Raw genomic sequence first — 12,387 nt, 5'->3', positions numbered from 1 at the left:
GGCCAGTCCGCCACTGCTCACATGTGATTTATCAAGTAGGTGTAACCTGTCAATCACAGCGTAAAAAAAGGACAGTGTGTTGATAAATCTGGCGGCTGCAACCGATCGTCATTTAAATAACAATAATGTCCACACACGTTCTAATGGGAAGCTACCCCAGTCTACTGTGTGCCAAAAAGGTTAGGCAGGCCAGCAACACACCTTTCATGTCAACCTGTCACCCCAGCGAGTCAATATAATTGATGTTACAAGTGCAATTCTCTGTTCAAAATAACGTGAATCTATTAACTTAAATTAGAAGTCTGGATCAAAATAACATATAGCCTTTTATTCCTATACTTATATTGATCCCAAATGACTAGCCATGGGGTCTATTTGCAGAATTGCCCCTGCCGTCCAGTTTCTCCAGCAGCCCCCATAGCATAGAGAAGAGCCCATAAGCATATCACTACTTATGCTATTTGTTGCGGTCAACGGTGTATTTTCTTTTTCATTAATCTGTTATTAGTTGTCATTACAAACGCATCCATGCCGTGGTTGTTCCACACGAGCCGGCGTAGTCTGCTACAGACCAACAGTTGTTACGTGTTTTGCCAAGTCCCGGAAAAGATGCGCTGTGATTAGCCTATGCCAGAGGACTAGACAACTGCATGCCAATGCATATTGATACTTTTAGGCACTGTAAAACAAGCCCTGCAGGTATGAGAGCCTTCTGCTTCTGATATATGTAAATATGTTTCATTCTTAAGTAGTGGACTTCACATTTTACAACACCACCAGCAGTGACTGGACACCTATTTTAGTGCAATCCTACACCTTTTATAATATGTCTAATCCACTGAGACATAATACATACCTGACATCAGTGAGCAATTTGATATGACGTAGCATTTCCTCTATGTCACCTTCAGACAAATATGCAGGTAGTTGGACCACAGTTTTTGTAATCTTCATGTTCCCAAATTCTCTGACAGCGCTATGAATGAGAAACCTTACTCAATTTATGAATATTTTGTACTGGCTTGTGCACAATGAATCATATTTTGTAATGAATAAAGAAATAAAGCATTGAAAACCAAAGGCAGTTTGCTTAATTTACCTTCTCTCCAACATTTCGCAGATGAGCTTGGTTTTGCATACATATTTATCCAAATATGTTGAATGTTCTTCAACATTGTGAAAGCTGGGAGAGAAGAAGGTATCTGCTCTTTTAAACTGCAGGAGGAGTGGGCAGACCAGCTTTGCAGCAGTGATGACAGCCTGAACACTCTTAAAGTTTGTCCCTACAGGCAGCTGTAACACCTGCTTCTTCTCCGCAAAGACATGCAGAGAGGTAACAGCCAGTGATTCCACAGCAGCCACAAACGGGTTCAGCTTTTCCAAACCTCTTCTAGTTTCCCTAAGAACCTCACCTAACTTCTTCTTCAGATCTTCCCGCCTTGCATCAGCAGTAATCATGGTCAGCTTGCTCGTTGCATATTCTACAACAGCCTGACCTGTGTCCTCGGACCCGGTCACATGGCCAAAGCTCAGATCAATTTGACTTTCTTCCTTTTTTATGTCATTCATTGTTTTTTTCTCTAGTTTCCGATCGGCTATCCATTCTGAACGTGACTGACAGAATTCTGTCACTGTGGCAATGTCAATGAGAGTGTCGGAGGTATACTGGCACAAAGTCTCCTGCAGTTCTTTTCTGTAACATCAAATGACAAGTAACACAGTATATGAAGATAACATAATAAGGCATTATGATCACATTCATAATGTGTGTTATAAGGCTTCATAACACTCATTATAAATGTTTATAATTATGAATGATAACTTATAACAAGGTGTATAAGTATTGTAAGGGCTGGTCAAAAGGCATTATGAGCTCAGCGTAACAGCACATTATAACTACCACAACTTAATCTGTTATAACACCCATCACAATGATTATTTATTTATTTTCCAAAATACATCATTGAAGCAAAACAGACAATGGACACTACACACAACATTCACAATTATTGTGAAGTCTAGTATGATTATTGTTTTTGTCAGCATATAGTTAATCTTGAACATTACCATATATCAAATCAAACATTAACTCTCAAAAGCCTAAATTAAAATAAAAAACTCATTACCAGCAATAGGAATGACTGCAATACATTACTATAAGGTAAAATTGTCAAATACCTGGACATGACTAATTCACCTGCTCAATTCACATGTGAAATGCTAGTTTCCAATGCTAAAAGCAATAATTTGGCGTGTCTGAGGTTATGATTGATAAATGTCAATCAGGTGACAGTATGTCAGTGTGATACCCTCACAATTGTGAAGCAACTTGTGAAGTAACTTTTATTTTTTTGAAAATGTGTAAGCACTTTTTATTTAAAGTATGGTCCAGTACGTTTCTTATTTTTATTGTGAGGGTATCACATCAGCATGTCTGCGTGTTGAGGTGGACAAATGGACTGCATGGAATGTAACACATATCAACAATTTAAAATAGCAGCTGTAGTTGTTAATACTCAGTATTAAATGGCTACATGACCTATTTATCGGTCGAAATTTGTCGAAACAAGCTATAAGGTGTATATGTATGTACAGTATGTATGTATGTATGTATGTATGTATGTATGTATATATGTATATATATATATATATATATATATATATATATATATATATATATATATATATATATATATATATATATATATATATGTATTAAGGCCGGGCCGTTAACGCCGTTACCGGGCTAAGTTAACGGCGGACTCTTATCGTGCGATAAAAAAAATACCGCTGTTAATCTATTCTCAAAGTTGGGTCTAGGTGATAGGTGATAGGGGATAGGTGTCGGGTTTCACATGGTGTACGGACATGCGCACTGCCTCTCATCCACTCACAGAGACCGAGTGTGTCTCGTTGTGAACGCTGCTCGGTGTGTTGCTCCACTCGTTAATTAATTTGTTTCAGGTGTGTAAGCCCAGCGAAGCTTATTAAAGTGGTCATTGGGCAAAAGCAGAGCCTCCGCGACCGTGTTGGTGGACAAATATAGCAGGTGGGCGCTGTTTGGCAATACTTGTTGGGGTGCATTTCTCCTTTCCGACATGTCGCCTTTCCGACGTTGACGAACCCTATACCTAACCCTAACCCTAACCCTAACCGCACGCGGAAGCCACTAGTCGGAGTGGTGAGATGTCGGAATGGAGAGTGAACACCTACTTGTTGCTATAGAGCATGCTAATGAGTGCTACGTGCTAACAAGTAACAACAAACAAATGTATGCTTTTAAGCATGCGGGTGCTGTAATGGCCTGACGAAAATAGAAGAAATTAAAACACTCCTAATTTCTACTACCCTCGATAGTTTCAGCAAAACCTATAAACCCTATGAATTTAAACCCAATAAGTGTAGCAGTGGCAGTGCCGTTGCACCCCAGATAGCGCGTGCCCCGCGCCGAGAAGTCTTCAGACCAAATGTAGCTGTGAAACTATTAACCTCTCTGCACTGAGAACACACTCTAAAATGCCTATTTCTATTTATAGTAACCTCTGTTGCATATTTTCTCACTCACCCAAGTGTGAGTGAGAAAATCTCCTCGTTTCCTAAATCTAAGGTGCCTGGCACAGGCAGAAAAATATCCCCAAATTCAACTTAATTCAACCAAGATACGGGCAATGCCATGAATTCTTGTTTGAATGTTAAATCTGAATAATATTCCTCAATTCCTGTGAACTGCACGGTCATTGACAAACACATCCCCAGACCAGATCTGGAAATAATCTATCATTTCCCATGCAATAAGGCTGCCTAAGATTAAGCGACCAAGCAATCGGTAATGCTAGGAGCTGACAAAATTCTCTGTTTATTCAACCAGATTATGGGCAATGCCAAGGTCCCAGTTGAATACAGCAGAATCCATTATCGCTCCCCGCAACCTCGTTGCAGTGTGGCCGCCAAAAGGAACTAATCAGAGAGAGCTAAAACGGGAGAAGTCCGCGCAAGGCTATGTCCGTCGCCCGGTTAAAAGGCACAAACAAGTGACACCTCACACAAGCTTCTCTACCAAACCCCCCCAGAACAGAGATATACAGCAGTATTTATACAATTTTGGCTCCATCCGACACACCAAATATGGGATCGCCTCCCTCCGGGTTAGATCATTTCAGTAGCTAAACCTTATATGGTGCTGGTTAGATTATTTCATGGTTTTTCCTTCTACCAGTTAAAACATTTCAGCTGTTGCCATGGCCATTTAGGTCATGTGAGCGAAAAGTACAGTTTTTAGCAAGTCATTGCGAAAGAGGAAGTTGTGGCTGTGGTGTGACGGCTGGCATCAAGGAGCAGAGTTAGTGTCCACAGCAACAGTGAGTGGATTGGCGTTCCAACGCCTACGTTGACGCCCCCCGCGCTTGTTCCTCTTCTTCAGCAGAGCGCGTTGCTTGGCAAGGTCACCCAGCTGCCGCGGGGTCAACAAAGGCCGCGGAATGACAAGGCCATATCTTAGCCCAACCATGACACCCTCTCTTGGCCTTGGCAGAACCTCGGCCCCGTCCCTGGACCTCTCCACGTTGTAGTCAGGCCCCTCCGGATGCCCCAGGAAGGTAACTCCACAAAGCTTCCTCACATGGAACTGGGTTTCCAGGCGAGGAGTCAGGGCCACCAAGCACATCATCTCAGCTTCCTGATCCTGGGGAGTACGCCACAGCATGCACCAGGACCCTTCTGGATGGTCATAAATCACGACAGTGACAGGTGCAGCTCCCTGTGGCATGTCCCACTCACCATCGTCCCTAAAGCGGGGTTCGTATGAATGTTGTGCCACAAGGTTGAGCCCGCTATCCATTCACCTCATGACCCTTGGGATGGAACATCACAGACCCTGGGGGAATTTCACCTACACTCCCCCAAGCTGCTTTAAGCCATACCCGCGGGCCCTCTTTCAACTGACTTTCGGAAAGGGAACCCCCATCAGGGGTATATAAAATCATGGGTTCAGCCGGGACCGGAATTGGGGTCCTCCTGCTTACAATATCTTCCTCAATTGAATGTTGGGTTAGGACTTGGGTTAGGACTTGGGTTTGGACTTGCGTTTGGACTTGGGTTTGGACTTGACATGACCCAAATGACTGAGTCTGAGTCCGGAGTCAAAAGAGTTAACTCCCGAACTGCTGGACCCTGTAACAAGAAATAAATGATAATCTATTTTATTCTATTACCGTATAATGTTTTTTTTTTTTTTTTTTTGAATTTGATACATATATAGTTTATATGTATATCATAATTCTTTTAATTTTTATTATCCATGAGCTTGGTCACGGGCCACAATCCTGTCATGGCTGCACATGATTACCTTTCCGACTCTGGTCTGCCTCCCTTTTAAAAAGGCTAAAACTAAGCCCTCTGTTAGCAGGGGGATAAGAGCAGAAATCAGATCGAAAAGGCTCAGAATCTTGAGTACTATCATTAGTGCTGTTATTAACCAATATACGACAGTGGCCCGCACCATTTCCCTCTTACGAGGCCCCGGTCTTAGAGATAACACCAGCACGGCTAGGTAAGCCAGTAGTGCATCCATAAGCAGGGCCTCGCCCACCATCATAGCCAGCAGCCGGGCAACACAATGGAAATATACATGCACCATTTGTCCCACCAGCATGCACAGGGCTATGACATACAAAGTTGGTGTCCACCATTTAAGATGGGTGTCTAGACTTCCCATACCAACCCAAATAAGCCCCAGACCGAGCGATCGTTCACACATTATCATTCTGAGGATTGTCAGATGGTAACCGTCTTCCACGCCGACATGTCGCCACTCCGACTAGTGGCTTCCGCGTGCGGTTAGGGTTAGGGTGAGGGTTAGGTATAGGGTTCGTTAACGTCGGAAAGGCGACATGTCGGAAAGGCGACATGTAACCTTGTCAGACAACACCCCAGAAATAGCAATAGCCCAAAGTGTACACGATCGCATCGTTTCTTAGGCAGAACTACTGTAAACAGTATTAAGGCCATAATGATTAACTCATCAGGGCACAGGCAATAGTTACCGTGCCACACAATGAGTCTACCATAATAGCACTTGAAAGCTCTCTTTGAACAGGAAACCACACTCACCAGCGCATTCCCCGTGTCTTGGGTCATTGCAGCTGTGTCATAGTCAAATGTGGTTGAGTTTTCGCCGTCCGTGGTCGCCTATGGTTCCGAGTGCAGTCATTTGCTTGAAGTGTCTCTTAATGATGCTGTCCTATGTATGTATATATATATACATATAGTACAGCATCATACCTCACAGGCAAACTCGCCCTCTTTTAGTTTTTTTTTAATTCATCATACAGTCAAACCTGCGTGAACTCCTCTAAGGGTTTGTTTTTGACCATTTCTATATACCTCATCGTTGCTTGTTATGTCCGCCTCGATGCAAAGGCAGCAAATTGACCTTTTGACCGGGCTTTGCACGCTGTCTCCGTGCATCAGCTGCCTGTGAGGAGACCACAGGTTTCCTGCCTATACAGATAAGGCGGAGAGTGCAACATAGCAACTTCCCTAAACCCCTGAATATGTGTTGCAACCCTTTTAACAATGTCCCCAGTAAACCTGCTTTTTGTAAGAGACCCAGCAGTATAAACAGGCCTATTAAAATCAAGGGCAAATTTAACATTTTCAACCATGGCAACCCAGGTGGGTAACTGGACAGATGATAATCAATAGAGGTTTTGAACAACGTCCAGTTAAACCATTTATCAGTGGTATAAGGCCGGTGACATTCAACCTTGCCCTCACCTGGGTCCACAGAACACGAATTGTAGGTCATTTCTCCTGCCATTATTTTATGGTGGAGTCTCTCGGGCACCGGCATTTTCTCTACCGGTTCCGGATCAAAATTTACATTGGCACCAAATAAAAAAATGTACTAATTGCAAACGGTGTCCGTCTGAATTTCAGGGATAGAACTCAAAGGTCGTCAAGTCTCGTGCGGCTGGCTGTATAATTTTGCCACTCAGACTCTCGACTCACTAGGTCCATTTCCCCCGTAACCCAGATCCCCTTACTCTGCCTAAAAGTGCAATTTGCTATCCATGTCCACTTTGTCCAGTCAGCATAATCACTCCCACTGGGAGTCATCCACTTGTTTCGTGTGATGAACCGAGCACACGTCACATTTTGTGTCGGTGCCTTTTCCCAGTAGGAGAACAACTGAATCAAGTGAGTTTCATTTAACATGGTACGGTGTGTCTTCCAATTGTATGCAATGTTATCCCAAAATCTAAGTTGGGAAACAGTCCACCAATTTGAGTCACAATCGGAACCATTTAGCTGAAAGCCGGTAGCATTAATTGCACAGAATAAATCACACGCAGTTTTTAGGTAATTTTTGTCTATTTGTTTTAGACCACAAAAACAACGATCAGGTCAGGAAAGCTAACGGCATGCAACTAAATATTGCACCCGTATTCTTTCGAACCTGGTGCTTCCCACTCAGTCTCTTAGTGTCAGGTGACGCCGAAACCGGGGTGAGGGCATCCTCTAGGACGCTAACCTCCGTCACCTCCGGCTCCATCCCTCTCTCGTCACCTGCAGATCAGAGACAGCACCAACATTATTTTAACTATAAATAAATGGAGCTCCAGACCGCAGTTTTGCAAACCACGCCAAAGCCGAGGATCTGACCCGTGCAGGTTCAACTATAGTCACCCTGGTCCTGGGAATTGCTCCCGGCAGTGGACCCAGATCCTCGACCGATGGTCGCATGCAAACCACTCCCTTTATGGACGGCCGGTCCTTGTCTCCAACTAGATCCGTTGTCTGCCGTTACCAGAAAATAGCTGTTACCTGCCTTAGTTCTCTCGCACAACGGTCCGGCTATATCTGCACTGAAATGTTTACCTATTTCTTCGCAAACAATAGCCCGGTCTACCGTACGGGTTTTCTTAAAACCTCCCGCAGCCGCACACCTCTCGCAAGCCTTTCTGATCTTTTGGGACTGTTTTAATGGGAGACTTTGTTCTGATATTATTCTCATCAAGAAATATTTTTACACGCCGGGAACCCACATGCCCTAGTCCTGTGTGGACCTGAGTAAGGAGATTCCATTCCTCACTCTCTGGAACCGCTATGGTCCCTCCTTCCTCCTGCCACTCGGCAGGAGTCAATACCGCAACATGCTGTATCTTAAACCTGTCAGATCGATCCTGAGCCAAGGCATCCACCTCACAGTTGCCATTTGCAGTGAATGTGTCATCCTCAGTATTGGGCTGAATTTTTAAAAAGAAATGAGTCGCCAAAGATTGCCCTGAGCCAACTCTTGACCCTTGACATTGATATAGCCCCGACCATCCCATACATCTAGCTCCTTATTTCCACCTCTGAAACAATAGTCACTGTCTGTAACTATCATCAAGGCTTTGCATTTAGTTTTGTTTGCGGCCATAATTCCTTCCAGAATCGAACACACTTCTGACGTCTGGGCCGAACCCTTTATGTAACCTGAACGGGACCTTACCACCTTATTTCCTTGTTTCAGGATAAATGCCCATATTCATGATCTTAAGAGCGGGGAGTTGGGGAAAAGGAGTGCTAACGCCCTCTCTTCCTCGCCGTACTTGATATTAGGGTCATTTTTGGCACTTCCGTGACCGCGGAGAGCAAAGGTCCGTTTCTCAATGGATCTGTCATCTAGGAGGGTTATTAAACAAATTTGGCCGGGGTGTATTTTTAAAAGGGGCGGGGAAACTTTGTGAGAGACCAAAATCCAAAATGGCTGCCGTGAAAATGAACTTTTTAATGGTTTGACCTACAATGATGCACAATACATTAGTGATGGGAAATATCGTTCATTTCAGTGAACCGGATCATTCAGGGTCGTTCAGTAAAAAGATTCGTTCATTTCGTTCATGTCGTTCGTTCGTTACTTCCGGAAGCTGGGATCTCCCAGTGTGCATGGACCTGGTCGGTCGGCCGTATCACTCGAGTCCGTTGCTGTTCGTTCACGTTCACAGACTCAACAGCGGAACACCACGTGACGTACCTTGAAATCTATTGGCCGACCGTCGCTCCAGGCTATGGGGTGTTGTGCTGCCGCCCTCCCAGGGATGGGATGGGATGTCACATTACGATTACGATCCTTATATTCCATAATGTGAACTATACAGTGCAACAAAAACTGTTTCTGATAATATCAGCCATGCAGTTGCTCAACATTCCTTCATTTAACTTTTATATCGTCTTGTCATTTTATTTGTATACCTACGCAAATCAGTAGGACTATTTAAAGTGAGGTAAAGTAGTTCTCCCCCAGGTCCTGTGAAGAAAGAGACGAGTGAAGTATCCCCGAGGGACCCCGACCATAACTCTTTTCCCGACCCTCACCATTCCCTCACAATCCATGTAATATACAATTATAGTAGGAATAACAAAAAAAAAGTCTGGTTTTTAATAGTTTTTATTATTTTTTTGTGGTGAATTAAGAACAAGAATAAAAAGTACAAAATGTCAATAACAGACAAATGTGCAATAGAAAGAAAATACTTCAGTGCAAACTAACACAAACACAATTATTAAGAAAATATTTAGATAAATGTGCATTGAAAAAAATAAGTATATAGCCTAAATTAAAAACAAATATGAAATATAATTACAAATATGTGCAATCAAAAAAGAAAATACTCTACTTCAGTGCAAACAAATTGTGCATTAAAAATAAAGACTTTAGCCCAAATAAAATTAAAAAATACAATTACAAATATTAAGAAAATATCAAGTATTGCAAACAAATTTAACATAAAATATAAAGACAATGTTTAGAAAATGTGCATTGAAAAAAATAAGAATATAGCCTAAATGAAAAACAAATATGAAATATAATCACAAATATCCTGAAAATATGAAATATGCAATCAAAAAAGAAAATACTCAAACTTCAGTGCAAACAAATTGTGCATTAAAAAATAAAGACTTTAGCCCAAATAAAAACAAAAAAAATACAATTACAAATATTAAGAAAATATGAAGTATTGCAAAAAAAATATGAAATAAAATATAAAGACAATGTTTAGATAAATGTGCATTGAAAAAAGAGCCTAAATGAAATCTTGAAAATATGAAATGTGCAATCAAAAAAGAAAATACTCAACATCAGTGCATTGAGTGCAAACAAACTGTAAACTCAAGACATGCTACAGTTTGCATGGCCACATATATCCCTCTACTTGAGGTTACAATTGAGGAATGTCAGCTGACTGACTTTGGCTGTACTGAGCCGATTCCTTCTCTCTGTTATCAGCTGCCCTGTCTTGCTAAAGACCCTCTCTGATGGCACTGATGTGGCTACAATGCAGAGTCTAGTTTTCATCACATGACACAGCCTGGGATAGACCAGCTTTCAACTGGCCCACCACGTAAGAGGGTTTGAGGACCTGGGCATCCGAGCCTCCGCCCTAAATGCACGGACCTCCATCAGAGCATCAGCTGTTGGGTTCCTACTGCTCTGAAGCCCAGTGTTGTCCTCATCAAACTCTCTCCAGATACTGCTGCTGTCCTGTGTGGAGCTCCCTTGTGCCTGTTCATCTTCTTCCTCAGCTTGCTGGTTGGGGAATGTGACCTTAGATGCCATACCGCAGAGGTGCCCAAAGGTCCTTTCAGCATCCTCTTCCCGCTTGAAGGCCTTCTGTTTGAACCTGGGGTCCAATGCTGCTGCCTGGGGGTACAGATCGTTCTTGTCAATTCTGGCGAACCTGTAGTCCATTTCCCTCATCAATGTCTCCACCATCATCCTCACTGGATCTCTTAGGTCCACACCACGGTAGTTTGCAGTGAGTTTCTGCAGACTTCTCATCTGAAGAAGCACCTTTGACATAGTCACAAACCTAAGAGAAAGAGAAAGAAAGTTTAGGCCTCTTAAATGTTTTAAAATAAATAATAATAATACCACTATTAATAATGTTATTATTAGCAGCAGTAGTTGTTGTTGTTGTTGTTGTTGTTGTTGTAGTACAATAAGCAACTAGTCACTCAGTCAATCTGCCTGTGTGTATCTTTCTTATTATTAGTCTTTGAAGCCCAGATCCTATGGTAATGACCTAGGTCAAGCCAGACAAGCAGGAGCCTAAAGCTTGATTAACAGGCTTTGCTTGTGTGCAAGTGAAAATTAGGCCTTCAACATCACAGTATTACAACATGACAATACAATAATATTTTAAAACACATACCGTTCAGCACTAAGTTCAACCGTGACTTCTTCAAAGGGCTTCAGGATGTCACAGACTGTTTGCATGTCCTCCCACTCCTCTGGTGATGGGATGGTCACTGGGATGGGCACTTCTGCGTTCAGCAAGGCCATGGTGACGATCAGTGGTTCTCTGGTCTCAAGCATCCTTCTCAACATGTAGTAAGTGGAATTCCACCGAGTTGGACACTCCTGCTTGAGACGCAGTTCCCCAGCAGTATACCCTGCTGTGCTGTTTTGTTGCTCCCTCAGTTTAACTGTTGCCTTGTAGCTTTTGTGGAAATATTGCACAATTGCTTTGACCTTGTCCACTGTATCTTTTAACTTATCAATGCCTTTGCGTATAATGAGGTTCAGTATGTGGGCAAAGCAAATTGCATGGTTCCATCCTGTTCCTCCTTCTGCCTTGGGCCCCATGGCTTTCACAATGTTGGCAGCACCATCGGTAACACAGGCAGCAACTTTGTGTTCAATGTTCCACTCACTAGCAATCCGCAGTAGTTCTTTTGCCAGATGCTGAGCTGTGTGTCTTTCTTCCACCGCAAAGCAGTCCAGCAGGCAGGAGACCATCTCAAAGTTCTCATTGATAAAGTGACAAGTTACAGACATGTAGCTATCAGTGGCTCTGGACATCCAGCAGTCTGTGGTTAGACACACTGATTCTGCCTTATCCACGCTGTCTTGGACTCTCTCAAATGTCCTCCTGTGCAGATCAGGAACAATTTTGGTTGACAAAGTTTTCCGGCTTGGCAAGACATAATTTGGATTGATTTCCTTCACAAAATCACGGAATCCGATGTCTTCAACAACTGAATATGGTTGAAAATCCCGTGCAACCATTCTTGCCAACGCATCATCCATTTTCTTTTGCCTCACTGGGTCAATAGGCCTTGTCACAAAATGGGTTAGGTTTGTTTGGGCTCCTCTTACCCTGCGCCTGGGATTTGTACCTGCAACAGCAGCTGCAGTGGTGCTGGTACTGCTTGCTGGAGCAGCAGAACTGCTGGCTGAAGTAGTAGCAGTGCTAGTGGGACCAGGAGTCGGACCACTACTGCTTCTGGCTGATGCTGTTGCAGTGCTACTGCTGCTGGTGTCTCTGTCTTCTTCTTCTTCCTCCTGCCTGACCTCTTCCAACCGCACAGTTACATGTTGGTTTTTAATGTGTCTCTTCA

General features: G+C 43.1%; 1 pseudogene across 1 annotated transcript in view; it reads right to left on the bottom strand.

Moving 5' to 3' along the window:
- The window catches only part of LOC311055243, a 47,651-nt pseudogene that overhangs the window by 2,192 nt on the left and 33,072 nt on the right, over window positions 1-12,387 (bottom strand). The window contains exons 3-4 of the transcript XR_014602899.1: window positions 1,100-1,693; window positions 857-976 (exon numbers count right to left, since the gene is read on the bottom strand). The product of XR_014602899.1 is annotated as an uncharacterized misc_RNA (transcript). The remainder of the gene's footprint in view (window positions 1-856; window positions 977-1,099; window positions 1,694-12,387) is intronic.

Source organism: Gymnoscopelus microlampas (genome assembly GCF_963454915.1).
Source record: "Gymnoscopelus microlampas genome assembly, chromosome: 11".
Lineage (NCBI taxonomy): Eukaryota > Metazoa > Chordata > Actinopteri > Myctophiformes > Myctophidae > Gymnoscopelus > Gymnoscopelus microlampas.
This window is presented reverse-complemented; position numbering and strand designations above follow the sequence as displayed.